This window comes from Myxocyprinus asiaticus, chromosome 16 (genome assembly GCF_019703515.2).
Source record: "Myxocyprinus asiaticus isolate MX2 ecotype Aquarium Trade chromosome 16, UBuf_Myxa_2, whole genome shotgun sequence".
In the NCBI taxonomy this organism is placed as follows: Eukaryota; Metazoa; Chordata; class Actinopteri; order Cypriniformes; family Catostomidae; genus Myxocyprinus; species Myxocyprinus asiaticus.
Window position 1 is genome coordinate 16,582,717 of NC_059359.1, and position 18,224 is coordinate 16,600,940.

At 36.9% G+C, this 18,224-nt stretch overlaps 1 long non-coding RNA gene across 1 annotated transcript; it reads left to right on the plus strand.

Moving 5' to 3' along the window:
- The first annotated feature begins 13,668 nt into the window (after positions 1 to 13,668).
- Positions 13,669 to 17,824, plus strand: LOC127454615 (uncharacterized). Its single transcript, XR_007899579.1, has 2 exons — positions 13,669 to 13,700; positions 15,225 to 17,824. It is a non-coding gene; the product is annotated as an uncharacterized LOC127454615 (long non-coding RNA).
- Positions 17,825 to 18,224: the final 400 nt, after the last annotated feature.

An 18,224-nucleotide genomic window follows, 5' to 3' on the forward strand; every position in this document is an offset into this window, starting at 1 on the left:
AAAAAAGAATGGAAAACATATTTACAGTAATACACTGGAAGCCCAGAAGTTTCAATTATTTTTTTACAAACCGAGACATGAGTAGAAATTATTTCCTGTGGTAATCAACAGAAGGCCACAAATGTTTCCATAGACATTAAGCTGCATATAACCTGAAATATTCCCTTAAGATGTAAGTGTTATTTAGCTGTGTGTTTGGTACTATTTGGCTCTATTTTGTAGTGTGAGTTGTTCATTCCAAAGAGTGTGATATTGGTTTTCATATACCCTCCTACACTTTCATCGCACTGCACATTTCATCATCGTGTAAGAACAGTGTCACTGAACATGTGTGCAATGTTGGGCCTATTTATTTTCAAATCTGCAAACCATGTTCAAGAAGCTACAGAATAATGCTCACTGTAATTCCTTTTGGCATGACCTCAGATGACATCTGTACTAAACTGAAATTTTTGGTACTAATTTTAAAAACGTTTTTTCCTCCACCATAAAACTCACCATGACAGCAACATTTCATGACTACCAGCAATTGTTCTGTACACAAATATTTGTAATAGTATTCTACATCACTTCCTCTCAATTGCCTTTATGCATAAAGACCTTCCTTTCTTCTTCTGATGTTTTCACCCTTAATAACTTCCGTTCAAATTTTCCATGGTTACATAAATTATATAAAATTATCAACATGCACTTAAAATGTGCAGCAAGTTTCTGGGACATAGATCTATCATTAACCTCTGCAAGCACCCCACATCAGTCAGCAACTGCAACCAGTTCTCAACAGCAGCAGAGAGACAACAACTTGCCTGGAAGGTCTGGTTTTCGAACCACAAAGAAAAAAGGAAGAGGAAAAAAAAAAAAAGAAGAGACTTGAAAAATGGTTTTCCTTTTGATGACCTTCCGCTTCAATTTTATGACAAAATAATGAATCCACCAGTTATCCAAGTACCCAACTACAGTGTCTTCTCAGGGAGTTTGTGGTGTCTCTACCAATTATAGACACAAGACGCCGGACTCCGGCAATTACGGAGAGTCTGAGATGACATCAGACCAGAAAATGAATGATTTCACCGTGCTATAGTTTTTTTTAGGCGCAGAGAGCCCCTGTAATAAAACGCAAAGATGCTAGGCTGGATTGCATTGGCATGCACACCAGCCTCTGGTTAAGGGTGTATTTATAAAATCAAAAGACCCATTTTTTGAAGTGGGACAGTTTTAAGCATGTTTATGTGGGAAGTAATATTTGCTGAGGATATAGTGGCATTCTCACGATAGGAGCAGAAGCAGCACTTTTTATACAGTATGACTGTTCAAAACCACAAAGGTGTGTTTGTCGTTACACTAAATAACGTGTCTGCGTAATTAAAGCTGAATAGAATTCCAGCATGTTGCTGAGTGACCACAGACATCAATCGCAGCAAAAAGGGAACTTAGTATAATGATCTGACAACTTTCACTTTAATAGACTTGCCTTTGTGTTACCATAGACACTAAACTGCCTAACAAGATGGTTAAAGGCAGAAGTGTGTTAGTGTGTAAATCCCCTCTTACTCTCATTTCCCTACCTATCTGCCATTAATCCATTTCCAAGAACATCCAAATCCCCTTCCATAGGCTACACTTTTCCTGTTGTCAAACTGAAACAATTTTTACCACTTACAAACAAGAGAGAATTTAAAATCTCTGTTTGGGGATAGATATACTAACCAGTAAAAAAGCATTGGCTTTTGTTAATCTTTGATATACAGTATTTGTCTATTTTGACCACTGGGGAAAACCATTCATAAAGTGTGTTTGTATCATAGCAACACAGCGAGATTTGATGTGCCAGTTGCAGCCAGACACTATTTTTCAAAATACTGAGAGTGTCCTAACAAAACAAAGTGATCAGCCACAGACATACTTAGCTTGTTGTTATAATCAGATTACCTCACTTGAACCTTCCACACTCCTGTGTTAATAACCATGCATAATTATGAGACACATTCTCCTATTGATCTAATTTTCTTTTAAATAGCTTCCTATATTAAATCATTTGATATCTGGCTGTTCGGTTAACCCCTTTAAACAAAGGGGCCGCTAAATCACGAAAAAAAGTTTATGCTTAAAATGTTCATGTCACTGTATACATAAGTCAGGCATATGAGGTATCTTTGAAAGCTTAGAATCTGAATATTTCAGAGATAACCATCACTTCTGCATTTATGTTACAGAAAATAACAAAATAATGCTTCAGAACATTCGAGTAGCAAATTAGCGCCCCCTAGAGGTAATGGGGTAGAAATACTTATATGAAAAAAGTCTTTCACATAGCACCTAAATGGACAAGTCATATATCAAATGAAAGCTCTCATTCTCAGGAATGTGACTACAATTTATTTTGTTGCCCTAATACCACAGTTCGAAAGATTTTCAAAAGAATCACAAAGTAAAATATGATTTCTGTAAATTATAATATACAAACGTCTCTTATGCGCTGATCATTGCTGCTGTAAGCCCAAAGTAGCCAAAAACATTATATCTGCTTTTACCTTAGGCAGTTTTCTAAAACATGAGCCAGTTTTTACTTGTCTGTGAGCATGCTTGGCTGAATAATCCAATGTTATATCTTAGATGTCCAGAACAAAATATGCCATCCAGCAGGAAAAGCATGCTAAACAAATCATCAGAAAAACTATGTTTTCGACTATTGATGTTACAATGTTATATACATCATAGCAAAAGGATCTCAGCTTTCTAATGACACTTAAGCCCTATTAGGACATGATTAGTTCATATGGGGACATGGGGTAATGTAATGTAATAACTACCAGAGCTTCTCAGTAATTTTAATCCCGTGCGAATCGGTCATGTCAGTAATTTTTCCGGAGTGTGCGTTCCTCTGACGGTAAAAATTACAGCGCAATTTACCTACTATAAAACAGCCTGTAAAAATAAACCCTGATAATATTAATCCCGTGTGAATTGACATGTTGGTAAAAAGCCCGTAAATTGGCACTTTCAAGCTCTTGAGTCCTTTAAATATCTCTGTTTCTTAAGTTCTCGAAGTGGATGTTGATCAAAAGAAGACACCAGAAAATGAAGTGCTACACAACTTGATAATGCTGGCTGTTGTATTTGAACTGATGCATGTTTTTCTCAAGCATTTTATTCTGCCTAGTGTTTATTTATGCATGTAAAAGAGAAACAAGCAGTCTTTTTTTTTTTTTTTTTTTTTTTTTTTTAATAGGAAAATTAGAAGGAACACAAGCATGTGTTTATTTATTTATATAGTTTTTTTGTTTGTTTTTTGAGGAGAGTGAGAGTGGAAAATTGTGTCCAGCCCCGTGTTTTAGAAGATATATTACAGAGGGACAAATAAAATTACATTATGTGAAGGGATTGTCCATATCTTAATGTTGCCAGTTCTGTTGTATTTTTTGACAGATATTCCAATAAATTCTTTCTAATAATCACAAATACAGTATATGCTCATGTTTAATATTTCCTGCATAATTAATCAGCACAGTATACATTTTCTAATAGATCAGTTACGAGTCACAGCAGTGTGTAAATGCCATAGACACTGCAATTTTTTTACAGACATTGCTTATCCCATGAGAAACAACTGTAAATATTACAGATGTCAGCAGTAATAATTACTTTACAGACATATGTCAGGAAAACTAATCCCATCCGAATAGGGCTTGAGATTGAGCTTCTAGTCCACTCAGAGGCTGCGATATTCAATGAAATAATGAGGGTGGTGCATGAACTGAAAATTAGACTGAATGTCTATGGACGAGCACATCTGTGAGGGCTAAAATGCGTTAGAGTACCAGCTACATTTCAGAACTGTATATTATGATGGAATGTGATAGAGAAAAATGTTCTAGTGTTTGCTGCCATCTAGTAAAATGAAACAAGACTTTTCAAAGTGAAGTAGAGTGAACAGAACCAGAATTACATGTTTACAAAATTAGGACAACAAAAATGTTTTTTTTTTTTCAAACGTTCTATGTATCATAAGATTATAAATGCATATGCTTTTAAATTTGAGTGTGAAATATTGCGGGCTGCAGCCCAAGTTTTTTGAAGATTCCATGATGAGTGGAAAAGACTTGTCGTAAACAGAATTTCGAGGCTTACAGGAGTTATTGTAGTTACCTCCCCAGGCAGCACAAAAACAGAAAGTTCAACCCAAAAACTTGAAAATTCCCAAAGATATTGAAAAGTTAAAGCATCATGGTTCCTCTCATCACAAATTATGCTTATCCATACTTAGGCCTTCACATAAATTAACTCTGAATGTTTGAGTGTAAAACATTGGATAGCAATAAAATGAAAAGAAAAACTTGATGTAAAATCTAAATTATGACAGGGAACCATAAGAATGAAATCCAAGCTTCATTCAACTGTTCCTTCAAGTTTACACTGGATTTATAGATACCACAGGATTCTTTCAGTCTAGAGGAAGCAGGGGTCTCCTATCCAAAAGTCTTTAATGGAAAATCCCCATAATGAGAGAGGCTCAAGGTGGGTGATGTCATGAGAGTTGGACAGGCTGTTGGCAGGGTAAGTTTCTGAAGCACAGTCATGCTTAGCCCACCAGGGGAGATCTAGTCCACAGGGATTTCAGCTCATTAAAGAACTTTTTGTTCACCGTGCTTCCTCCTCTAGCAGCCCAGTGGGTCAGTGGTTTAAGAAAGACAAGGTCCTGTGACTCACCTCCATGGTCAATTTGCAGAGAATGTTTTGCAAATCAGACCAAGTGGAGGAAGGGGCCACTAAGCACAGTAGCAGAGCACTCTTTTGTCAAGTGAGTGCATCCTACGCAGCAAGAGCAAGAACATAATACTGTGTTAACAGCTTACCCAATTTTTCATGTCAGGATGTTATGACAGAGCAGTAGGAAAAGTTGTTTGATGAAAGTGCTATGAACAGACTATTGTACAGGTTTAAGGCTTAAGGATTTAAGGATTTTCTCCCCTTTTTCTCCCCAATTTGGAATGCCCAATTCCCAATGCGCTCTAAGTCCTCATGGTGGCATAGTGACTCTCCTCAATCCGGGTGGTGGAGGACAAATCCCAGTTGCCTCCGCATCTGAGGCAACCCACGCATCTTATCACATGGCTTGTTGAGTGCGTTACCGTGGAGACATAGCACGTGTGGAGGCTTCATGCTATTCTCCACAGCATCCACGCACAACTCATCACGCGCCCCACCGAGAGCAAACCACATTATAGCGACCATGAGGAGGTTACCCCATGTGACTCTACCCTCCCTAGCAACTGGGCCAATTTGGCTGCTTAGGAGACCTGGCTGGAGTCACTCAGTACGCCCTGGATTCAAACTCGCGACTCCAGGGGTGGTAGTCAGTGTCTTTACTTGCTGAGCTACCCAGGCCCCCAGCAAATAGATTTTTAACAATAATGTATAAACCTTTAAAAACAGACCTACCGTGAGCTCTGAGGTTGTTAATATAGTATATTTTATATATCAAACATTGAAAAAGTACTTAGTTAATCATTCAGTTAATAATTGAATTAATATATATGCAATATGCAGTGATCTAAAATGACAGTGTAATCAATGTACTATGAATAACTGCATTATCAATGTTATTCAATATGTTACATATTTAATCATTCTTTTATTGATTTAATACTCTGATTTACTCATTTGAAACTATGGAAAACAGCTTAGCTTGCAGTCTCTCTCTGTGTAAGGCCTTTCTGGGTCAAGGGAAAATGAGTTGATGTGATACAGACAGTGAGATTCCTTGGGAAACAGGAGGAGGGATGCAGGTGTCAAGCAAATGAGTAGGGAGTTTTCTGTTTAAACTTTGTATGACCCAAAGGGAGGTGCGCATGGGGATATTAAAAGGAAAATTTTATGAGCAGAGCTGGTGCTGATAACCCCATGATCGCCAAAAAAGGCATTGAGATGAAACAGCAAGGTGACCAGCTGAAAGGGAGACTGTGATGATGAAACTAGGGGGGTATAAGATGATTTTATTGGATGAAGAGGCCATCACTCAAAGAGAGATGTTGGAACAGAAGCTGTATAAAGGATGCATGATTCTGAAGTGTAATTTCAGATGCTAGGTATTCAACTGGCATCTGGGCTTTGTTGCTTTGTTCAGTAAAGTCTAATCTTTGATATCTGGAACCCCTGGACTTTGAGAGTTTTTTGCTAAGCGGGAATGAGACTCCAATATTCCACAACATAATTTTGGCGCCCAATGTAGGGCTGGAAAAGGGGCCAAGAGAGCACCGCTGCAGGATTTCTGACACGGACTATACAAAATCACTGGCGCCAAAAAATTTAGGTAAGTGATTTTGCATAAAAGGTATTTTGTGTAGTCCGTTGTAAGTTTGACCTGGGCAGTGATAACTCAAAGAGCCTCATCAGTCCCAAACTCAATTGAATGATTAATTGGAGAAAATAGAGAACTGGGTTCCAGGTTTCAAGGACTGTGCATGCAAATGTAAATAAATATTGTAAATAAGTTGAAGTGTGCAAAATCCTGCGGATACCGCACTCCTAGGGCTGAATAGGCAGGTGTGTTTTGAAATTCTGCAGATACAGCTAGATGCAGTGACACCAGTAGGGATAAGGAGCCCATTTTGAATGGCAGCCTTTGAACTGACTGAGAAACAATGAGCCCACAATTTGATGGTTGGCATTGTTCTCAAAATAGCACTGCATTTAGGGCTGAATTGGCAGACACACAAGAGGCGTGGTCGCCCAAGAGGGGCGCTGTGATAGTTAAGATATTTGATATTTAAAAGCCCGGGCTGAATAGTATAAAATCTGTTGAATACGTTTATGTATAGATATATATATATTGGTTTTTGCTGAGTTGTGTACAAAATTAATTGCATTGTTGTTGTATATTGGCTGAGTTGGTTGATGTGTTCATGTTGACTGTATTTCGCTTATGCTGGCTACAATGTGTTATGCTGTATAGGTGCTGGTCATATAATTAGAATATCATCAAAAAGTTGATTTATTTCACTAATTCCATTCAAAAAGTGAAACTTGTATATTATATTCATTCATTACACACAGACTGATATATTTCAAATGTTTATTTCTTTTAATTTTGATGATTAAAAGAAATAAACTGAGATACTGAATTTGGGATTTTCCTTAGTTGTCAGTTATAATCATCAAAATTAAAAGAAATAAACATTTGAAATATATCAGTCTGTGTGTAATGAATGAATATAATATACAAGTTTCACTTTTTGAATGGAATTAGTGAAATAAATCAACTTTTTGATGATATTCTAATTATATGACCAGCACCTGTATGTGTGTGAGATTAGACAGTGAGTGTGTGGTTGAGTGTGCTGATTTTATATATATATATATGTATGTCCATGTGATTGTTTTTCTCGTGAGTACTATAATATAAAAAAATTAGGCTTAGTATTAGATAAATGAATGATGAAAAAAGTGTGAAAGAAGTTAGAAAAATCATTCCAAGAACTAAAAACGTTCCAAGATATTGGTTTTGTTGATTATTTGGACATCATCCAAATTGTAGTCATTGTGATCCAGATAGAGAGACACGATCATTAATAAAGAAACTAAATTAAATTTAAGAAAAAGCACCTGTTTCTCTTGTCCACAGCGGGAGTAAATGAGTACAGGATTGAGAGTGTGTGGCTGAGAAAAGGAGAGCTTGAAGTCATAGTTGTGTTTTAGAATTTTATTGTATTTTTTGAGAGCTCTGTGTTTATAAAGGCCTTGTTTGTAAAAAGTGTGAAAGTTTCTGTGTTTGTGAGTGTTTGTATCTGTGTCTGAAAGTGTGTGTGAGGTGACTGTGAAGTGCAATTGTTTGTAAAAGTGTGAATGAAAGCAAAAAGTTAACTCTTATCTGGCTGGACAAAATTCCGCCTTGGGCTGTTCTTTTCATGCCATGAAGGAAGCATAATATAAGATTAACTAAACTGAGAAAGAGCAAGTGGTATATCTGTGCTTAGAGTTAAAGTTTGTATAATATTATCTGGACAAACAATAAAGTTTTGAGTCCAGTGTATTACTTTAACCCTTACCAGACGGAGCATTCAAATTCGGGAACAATTATTCCCATAGTTCTTGTCTCAGTATCTTCGCCATCCAATCGCTGATTTTATTTCTGAAAGCTGCCAGATACTCATGACAATATAAGCTAAAAGCACATACAGTGCATTCGGAAAGTATTCACAGCGCTTCACTTTTTCCACATTTTGTTGTTACAGCCTTATTCCAAAATGGATTCAATTCATTATTTTCCTCAAAATTCTACAAACAATACCCCATAATGACAATGTGAAAGAAGTTTGTTTGAAATATTTGCAAATTTATTAAAAATAAAAAATGAAAAAAATAAATCCCATGTACATAAGTATTCACAGCCTTTGCCATGATACTCAAAATTGAGCTCAGGTGCATCCTGTTTCCACTGATCATCCTTGAGATGTTTCTACAACTTGATTGGAGTCAACCTGTGGTAAATTCAGTTGATTGGACATGATTTGGAAAGGCACACACCTGTCTATATAAGGCCCCACAGTTAACAGTGCATGTCAGAGCACAAACCAAGCCATGAAGTCCAAGGAATTGTCTGTAGACCTCCGAGACAGGATTGTATCAAGGCACAGATCTGGGGAAGGGTACAGAAACATTTCTGCAGCATTGAAGGTCCCAATGAGCACAGTGGCCTCCATCATCCGTAAATGGAAGAAGTTTGGAACCACCAGGACTCTTCCTAGAGCTGGCCGCCTGGCCAAACTGAGCGATCAGGGGAGAAGGGCCTTAGTCAGGGAGGTGACCAAGAACCCGATGTTCACTCTGACAGAGCTCCAGCATTTCTCTGTGGAGAGAGGAGAACCTTCCAGAAGAACAACCATCTCTGCAGCACTCCACCAATCAGGCCTGTATGGTAGAGTGGCCAGATGGAAGCCACTCCTCAGTAAAAGGCACATGACAGCCCACCTGGAGTTTGCCAAAAGGCACCTGAAGGACTCTCAGACCATGAGAAACAAAGATGGCCTGAATGGCAAGCATCATGTCTGGAGGAAACCAGGCACTGTTCATCACCTGGCCAATACCATCTCTACAGTGAAGCATGGTGGTGACAGCATCATGCTGTGGGGATGTTTTTCAGTGGCAGGAACTGGGAGATAAGTCAGGATTGAGGGAAAGATGAATGCAGCAATGTACAGAGACATCCTTGATGAAAATCTGCTCCAGAGTGCTCTGGACCTCAGATTGGTGCGAAGGTTCATCTTCCAACAGGACAATGACCCTGAGCACACAGCCAAGATAACAAAGGAGTGGCTATGGGACAACTCTGTGAATGTCCTTGAGTGGCCCAGCCAGAGCCCAGACTTGAACCCGATTGAACATCTCTGGAGAGATCTGAAAATGGCTGTGCACCGACGCTTCCCATCCAACCTGATGGAGCTTGAGAGGTCCTGCAAAGAAGAATGGGAGAAACAAAAATATGTGTGCCAAGCTTGTAGCATCATACTCAAAAAGACTTGAGGCTGTAATTGGTGCCAAAGGTGCTTCAACAAAGTATTGAGCAAAGGCTGTGAATACTTATGTACATGTGATTTATTTATTTTTTTTTCGTTTTTTCTTTTTAATACATTTGCAAAGATTTCAAACAAACTTCTTTCTCATTGTCATTATGGGGTATTGTTTGTAGAATTTTGAGGAAAATAATGAATTTAATCCATTTTAGAATAAGGCTGTAACATAACAAAATGTGGAAAAAGTGAAGCGCTGTGAATACTTTCCGGATCCACTGTATTGTTAGTTTCTATTTATCATATGACTGATACTCACAGTAACACTAACAATATTACTCTTATTATTTTGGGTATGGCTAGCCATTCTCGCACAGGTCCCAAGTCAGCTAGAAAGTGTAAACGCTTCCCTGACTCTGTTTCTTATCCCTCGTACTCTGACATCGATTCACAGGCACCAAAACCTGTCCCATTTAAGCCTAGCCATCCATTCGGTATTGACTTAGGTAGCGTGCATCAGGCTGTGTGGACAACCTCCAATATGATGTTGCGAGAAATTGACTTTTTCATGCTGTTTTTTTACTCAGGCTGTAGTTGCTGAGATATGAAGCTTTACAAACCGTCAGGGGTGGGAGCTCATCCTAAACTATCTGTCATATTCCAGCTACCAAGGAGCTTGGATGGAGGTGACCCCCGATGAATTTTACATATTTCTTGGATTGCTCATTTACATGGGGTTTTCAATTCTCCCTGATTCCCATTGTCATTGGGGAACCAAGTCACTTCAGGGCTCGTGGGTGAGGGGATTTATGTTGCGTGACCGATGAGCACTACAAGGATCTTTTAGCAGCTCTACATGTTGTAGACCCTACCACAGAGCATAATCAGGATCGCCTTAGGAAGCTGCGTTATCTTATGGACCACCTCAAACAAAAATGCCAGCAGCTCTTTCAGCCTAACCAAAATCTCGCAATAGATGAATGTATGGTCAAGTCTAAAGCTCGGTCAGGATTTAAACAATACATGAAGGGCAAGCCTACTCTGTTGGATTTTAAATTATGGGTAATTGCAACATCAGACTCGGGGTATACTCTCAACTTTAATGTTTACACAGATAGTCATGATGGCCATGTCACTGACTTGGCTATCAAAGTTTTTGAATCGTTACTGCAGCCATTCAAAGACCAGGGCCACAATGTTTGGTTTGACAACTTTTACACATCCCCAGCTCTTATGGTTAAGTTGTTAAAAATGGGAACTAATACCTGTGGGACATGCAGGGTGAATCGTAAACTGTTTCCTGCAGAATTTAAAGACATCAAAAGATGGGAACGCAAGACAGCTCGTGGGGATATGAGGTGGTGTAGGATTGAGAGGAATATACTTGTAATTCAGTGGAAGGACACGCATGCAGTTACATGCCTCTCCAATTTCCACAATGCGAATGGCTCAACCGAAATTACTAGATTTGTAAAAAATTATGGCGACTGGACCAAAGAAGTAGCCCTCCAGCCCACTGTCAACACCGATTATAACAAAAACATGGGCGGTGTTGATAGGTCAGACCAAACCTACAAAAAACTCAGAAGTGGTGGAAGACTCTTTTTTTTTCCCCCACTTCATAGACATTGCCGTCGTCAGTAGTTTCATATTGTTTAAGGAATGGCAATACATTCATGCGGCACCAGGGGATGAACGTAGACCGGTGAACTTAACCCAGGTAGGTTTCAGAAAAAACCTGACTCATCAGCTGGGAGGAATCGATATTTATGCAAGTTTCCCTTTGCATACACTAAAGCCTGTAGTCCCTCCTTCGTCATCACTCCACACAGCCCATGTCCCTAAATTTGAAGAGTCCTCTAAGAGATGTTGGCTATGCTATCGGAAAAGTAGGACTGAAAATAAAACTAAAGTAGCTTGTTGCGTGCCGGAATGTTATGGCAAAAGACTTTGCTTGGTTCGCGATAGGAACTGTTTTCAGTCTTGGCACTCAGCTGAGTGTTACCAGTTTCGCGAAGAGGCCCAGGTTGGGCTGTGTTTACTGGTGTTGTCGTCTTTTCTCCCTCTCTTCTCTCCACAGGTATTGCAGTTTTGAGTATTTATGAATTTATTTATATTCTGTTCCTGCACTCTTTATTAAAAATGTATTTACTGTAGATAGTTCGAATGTTTGATTTTGTATGTTTTCTTGTGTAATTCGTGTGTAATTCTAATGTTCAAATTAAATAAAGTGCGTGTTTTATTGAACACAAAATTTATATTTCAGTGTTTGTGTCCTTCAATTTCAGATGCAATCTCAATTTATTATTACATGTGCTCAAAAGGAGTATTTGAGGAGTGGTCATGTGAAATGTATCTTAACATTTCTAAATGTTTGTTTTATTCCGTTTTCTCACTAATCACTAGAATGGTCATAACTTTTAAACAATAGATTATATTTCTAATCTGTCTGCTATTCTACATTGCCCACAAAATTATGTATATTTCATACACTCTTAGTTTCCCACTAGCTTGTAATTAAACTGGATGATAATTCAGTTGTCTGATGAAGTATGGTGGCCGGAGAAGATTTTTGTAAAAATTGCTGTCTGAATTCTTATTGATAAAGGATGATTAGCCTTAAATAATCATACATATATTTATATCATTTTAAAGCCCTAGTTCTTCTAGAACTTTAACTCTTCGTCAATATGGTATATACAGTTCAGGTGTGTGATGTTATGTGAATATGAATATAATATGAATTTGGATATGAATATCATATTCTGGCACAGAATGGAATTTTGGGCTCAGGCTTTAAAGGGTTAAACTAAAGTCAACTAAATAATTGAATTTTAAACAAAAGTTGTATTGAAGATAAGTGTTGTTACATTACAATAAGGTATAATTATGGCAAACACTCCAGTGGAAATACTAACATTAAAAAAATCTTGTGTAAAGAATTGATTGATAAAATCTCAAAGAAATGGAAAAGAGAGAAAAAAAAAAGAAAAGGAAAAAAAAGGGTGAAACTGACTAATAAGAAAAATTTTTCCAAAACCAAATTCTATTTTGTAATTTGAGTATGAGAAGCAAACGTTAAATGTGAAAACTTCACATTCATGTGTCTTTTACATTCTGTCTGGTCCAGTTTATGAGAGAATAAAATTTTGAAAAATATTAAATTAAACACTGTAAAGTCTTGATATTTAAATGTAAGAACCCATGATTATTTTATTTTGTGTATGTGTTTGAGTATGTCTGGAGAACAAATGTACATATGAGTTGCAGCTTTATTGGTGTAAACTTGATCAATCAACAAAAATAAGATAGGTAGAGTTTATTATTTTGTTAGGGACTGTCTGATGGTGAGATTGAGTGAGACGCTGCTCTGAATGGGAGAGCTCGTCTCCACTCGGACAGGGGCGCCCCGAATTTAGAAAAGATAGATAGCAGATTCTTTTAGTTTAGATATTTATTTTTTTATTTTATATACACAGTGTAGACATTGGTTGATCATGGGTACACTGAGAGCTGCCTTTGAGACTAAAATTACAGGAAGTTGTGCTCTTAATATCTGGTTTTCGGATTTTTATGTGTGGCAACCTTGCCAGTATTGTGATGCTTTTTCCTTGGGTTTGATCTGTGACCAATCACGCCAGATAAAATGGAAAATAAAGTCCCACCCTCCAATAAGGAGGCAGAACTAAGCAAACGTTGTAAACAGTTTTGCTCAGATACTCTGATATCTAATAAAATAGAGGTTTTCTTCTTTTGAAAGTGCATAAAATGAAAAATGTTATTCGTGCTAAAAGTTCTGATTTTAAGAATTAAGAAATATCTTTGATGTATTTGATTGTAAAAAAGTATTGATAATGCTAAGGAAAAATTGGTTATTGGAGGCAGGTGAAACCCATGGAGAAACATTAAGATTAAATTTAACATTGTAACTTCCTCAATTATAAATGTTTATAACTTCATATTCATGCATCTATTCTGTGTGTCTTTGATACTATGTATTACCCTTTCTTTTGTCATCATTATGTTTATGTTGTTTCACTAACTCATTCTGGAACCAGTCTCTCACCACTGCAGATGGCTGGGCCAGATGATTTATTGAAGCTGCTAATACTTCAGGAGGAAATATGGAGAAAAAGAAGACTGAAAATGATGTGGGCCTTTATACGATTGGTCCTCCCGCTCTCATTACTGCTGGTAATCATTACTGATTTGCCATTTCTAATGTGGATTAAAATTTCTCTGGATAAGTTGATTTCAGTCTTATACGACTAATTGGATTTATTTCCAGACTGCCATCCATGGGTTCAATACCCATGTCTAATTTGTTCTCAGGGTCTAAATTTAAAATTAGAGTTGTTGATTTAAAGATTAAATATTACAAACTTGATGACAAAGTTAGAGTTAGAACCTATTGGATTGGTTACTCCCCCAAATATTCCAGAGAGTACCCTCACTTAAAAATTTTTTTAAAAAAAAGTTAGTGGGGGCTACAAAGAAGGATTGAGTGTCTTTTTCTATTTGCCATAGTTAATCCATAAAAGTATCATTTTTAGAGGCAAACAGTTTCTGCAATGTGAATTTTGGTTCTGCTATTTAACTGAATCATATGTCAAGAAATGCTAAGTATAAGAGAATAATAACTGAAAAATCTTATTGTTAAATGATGCTGAAATATATATATATATATATATATATATATATATAAAGAGTCATGAGAAATTAAAAGGACGTAGTGTATTTTACTGAGCAATTATTTCAAAACACAAGAAAAGAGATTTGTTTGAATTTCCATTGAGCGTCTTTACTACTTCATCCTGTTTAAACTTTTACTTACTTTTCTGTTAGTTTAAAAACTTGATTTATGTTATTTTATTAGATAGAATGGAAGTTCCTTATCCTGAGAGAGTAAGGAAAGGGAGAATGTAAACATAAGAGAGTTATTATTACTATTTTCATTGTTGAAGAATAACTTAAATATATTATTGTGAGATACTAAAATGAAAAAAGAAGCTGTAATGAGATTAGAAACAGCATGAGGGAGTGGAATGTCCCCCTCCTAATTTCTCCCCCGCCCTACTCTCTCTCACTCTCAGTCTAAGTTTGATAAGTGTCTACTTGAAACAGAAACACAAAAGCAGATTTTGAAGTGTGTGCTAAAGGAACATCTCTAATTTGTTTTGTTTTCTTTTGATTTTATTTTTTTTACAAGGAAAATTATGTGATTTGACAATAATGGTAGATACAGTGATATGAAGGAGAGGTTCAAACAGCTTTCCTCATCATGATTAAATATTTTATATATTCAGAGGGCAATCTAAAGTTAAGGGTTTATACTAAAGATAAGAGATTCAGTTGAAAGTTGATCTGACACACTTAATGTAGGTTCAAAACAATCTAGAGACTATTATTGAAGTAAGGTGATGTTTTTAAATTAAGATTCCTAGAAGCTTGACAGAGGCTACCTTTATTTTGTTTTGTTCTGATGTTAGTCCCCATCATGATACATGGTCTTTTGTGACATTTGCTAAAGAAGCAGAAATACAACCTGAATGGAAATTAGTGATCTGTAAATGAGCTCAATTTTAACATTCTTTTACTTTTAGTTTGGACAATTTTAATAGATTGATGAATTTTGAATAATGCTTTTTGAATTTATACATGTTTATTTAAACATATTTATTTATTGAATTTAATATATAATATGTCTCCATATTTAAGCATTTGTAGATGTTCCATTGGCTGTGACGGTTCTCTGGTGATACTCCCTGAAAAGAAAATATCTGTTTACTGATACCAAATTATTAAGGATTGGCCAATAGGACTAAGCAGTATCGAGACCAGTGGCAAGAGGTGATGACCCAGTGACGGGTAAGAATCTCCAATGGCAAAAAGGGGGGGCAACCTAAGGCAGGGCATCACCACCCTGGAAACCTGCCCAAGAAGGTTTGATATGGGTTTAAGGAAGTGGATGAATGCTCTTAGGTCAGAAGCATCAAAAGGGAGGTCTAGAAGAGACCTGCCCGAAAATTGTGAGTTCCACTCAACCCGACTGCATTTTAATAACCAGTTTACTAAAACAACTTATCACAGTGTTAAATACCAAGCATTCTGTCACTTTGCCATCAGGGGATCATACCCTGTGTAGAAGATTATTTATAGATTGGTTTTGGGGGGTAAAGTTTTGAGAACTGTTGCAGACAAAGGAGTGCCTGACTTATTAACAAGTATTAAACAAACCTGGGAATGCTTGTATGATGAATAATTAAGATTGGAAGATGATTTATTTCTTTTACTTATGCTTTTATTGAACTCATGTACATTTTAATAGTAATGAAGAATGGAAAAAAGAAGAAAACATGGTGGTGACTAAAGATTAAGTTTGCTTGTCTTGTTTGTTTATAACAACATAAATAGAATTGTTTAAGAAATGGGGGCATGGTTGGAAATTGGTTTGACAAACTATTTGGATCCTGGGAAGAATGGCTTACTAAAGTGGGAGTAATAATAGACATAGCTGTTGTTATTTTTGTGTTGTTGTTTTGTTGTGTTGTGCCTCTCCTCAGATAAATGCTGGCCAGTGCTGCAGCCAAATATATGATCAATGTGTCTGTAAAGCCATCTGAAATTGATATTGGGGCCACCATATGTACCATAGGCCCTGGACTGGATGAGCTGCACAAATTCTAGTAAAACCCTGGAATTACACATGAGTGGTAGGGAAGGGGAGCCTTTTATTTTTTATTCTTTATTTTAGATTTTCTACTGTTTTTGGATAACAAGGGAGTCAGCATACTCATTGTATTTTATTTTATAACAAAATTAGGTAGAACTTTAGATTGGATAGAGTAGGCAGAAGATAGAGGGTGTTATGTTTATTATTTTGGCATATGCCCCTTTCTGAAGTCATTTATCCTTTTCTTTTAAACATTCAATTTATGATGTTCGTTGTTTAATCAAGTTATGTACTCCTTGAATATCATCTATTGTTTGAATCATCTCTGAAGGTACTATTAACCAAGAAAATTATTTTAAATGAAATATAGTATGCATGTTTGATCTTTAAAAACACTGAAAGTACCACTGGAGGGCCAGACGATAAGACACCACAAAATGAAGAAAGGCTGGAGGAGCACCTCAGTGCTTAGCAGTAAGAGCAAGATTCTACTGGTGGTTTAAAAATCCGCTGTCTGCTCCAACACCACCAGATAGCACTCCAGGCTACCGGAAATGTCTGTGAGTTCCTCTGGCACCGTGGGACGTTTCATATGCTGAGTAATTTGCTGATATTTATTAATCACTGAAGTATGTTAACCTACTGAAATAAGTCTAATCACTGATGTACTCTATATCATGCAAGGCTAAATCTGCATGCACATGCTTTTATACAAGAAGTTGATTTGTTTTTGATTGATGTCACCCCCTAGAAAGAACTTAGTTAGGGAGATGAGATCTTTTACTCCCTCCCAGCCAAATATGGGGGAGATGTTTGGTCTTATTTCTCCTCCGGAGTGCAGTTCCATAAGAGCAGTCATTTTTACATTGGTCACTTGATAGAAATGAAGGAGACTAACTTGTGAGGTTACACTCTGGGTAAGGACAATAGAGGTGAGACTTTTAATAAGTCTCAAAGGAGGGAATATATATAGTATATTTTTATATATCAAACATAGAAAAAGTACTTAATCATTCAGTTAATAATTGAATTAATATATATGCAATATGCAGTGATCTAAAATGACAGTGTAATCAATGTACTATGAATAACTGCATTATTAATGTTATTCAATATGTTACATATTTAATCATTCTTTTATTGATTTAATACTCTGATTTACTCTGATGCAGTTTGAAACTATGGAAAACAGCTTAGCTTGCGGTCTCTCTCTGTGTAAGGCCTTTCTGGGTCAATGGAAAATGAGTTGATGTGATACAGACAGTGACAGACGTTGGGAAACAGGAGAAGGGATGCAGGTGTCAAGCAAATGAGTAGGGAGTTTTCTATTAAACTTTGTATGACCCAAAGGGAGGTGCGCATGGGGATATTAAAAGGAAAATTGTGCTGGTGCTGATAACGCCAAGGTCGCCAAAAAAGGCATTGAGATGAAACAGCAAGGTGACCAGCTGGAAGGGAGTTGGTGATGATGAAACTTGGGGGGGTATAAGATGATTTTATTGGATCAAGAGCCATTACTCAAAGAGAGAGGGTGGAACAGAAGCTGTATAAAAGGATGCATGATTCTGAAGTGTAATTTCAGATGCTAGGTAATCAACTGGCATCTCGGATTTGTTCAATAAAGTCTAATCTTTGATATCTGGAACCCCTGGACTTTGAGAGTTTTCTTGCTAAGAGGGAAAGAGACTCCAATATTCCACAACATTAACTGATGGTATTTGTTTCTGATGAAATCATCAGTCCATGTTATTTCAATGTAATAAAAAAAAAAGTGCATTTAATAGTGGAATTTATGGTGAAAAACTATACTACCCGTGATCCAGGAGTGAAAAATATCATGGAAGTGGAAAAAAAAAAAATTGGCAAATGCTTTCTGCAGTGATCACCTTCTCCCATGATGCACTGTGAATTTCACAATTAGCAGACTTGAGGCTCCAAACACAGAGTGAACGAGACGAACTGGCACATGACAGCGCACACAAAGAGACTAAAATAGGGAGAGAAATAAACAGGTTAACATGCAGGGCAGGTGAGACAAATGAATT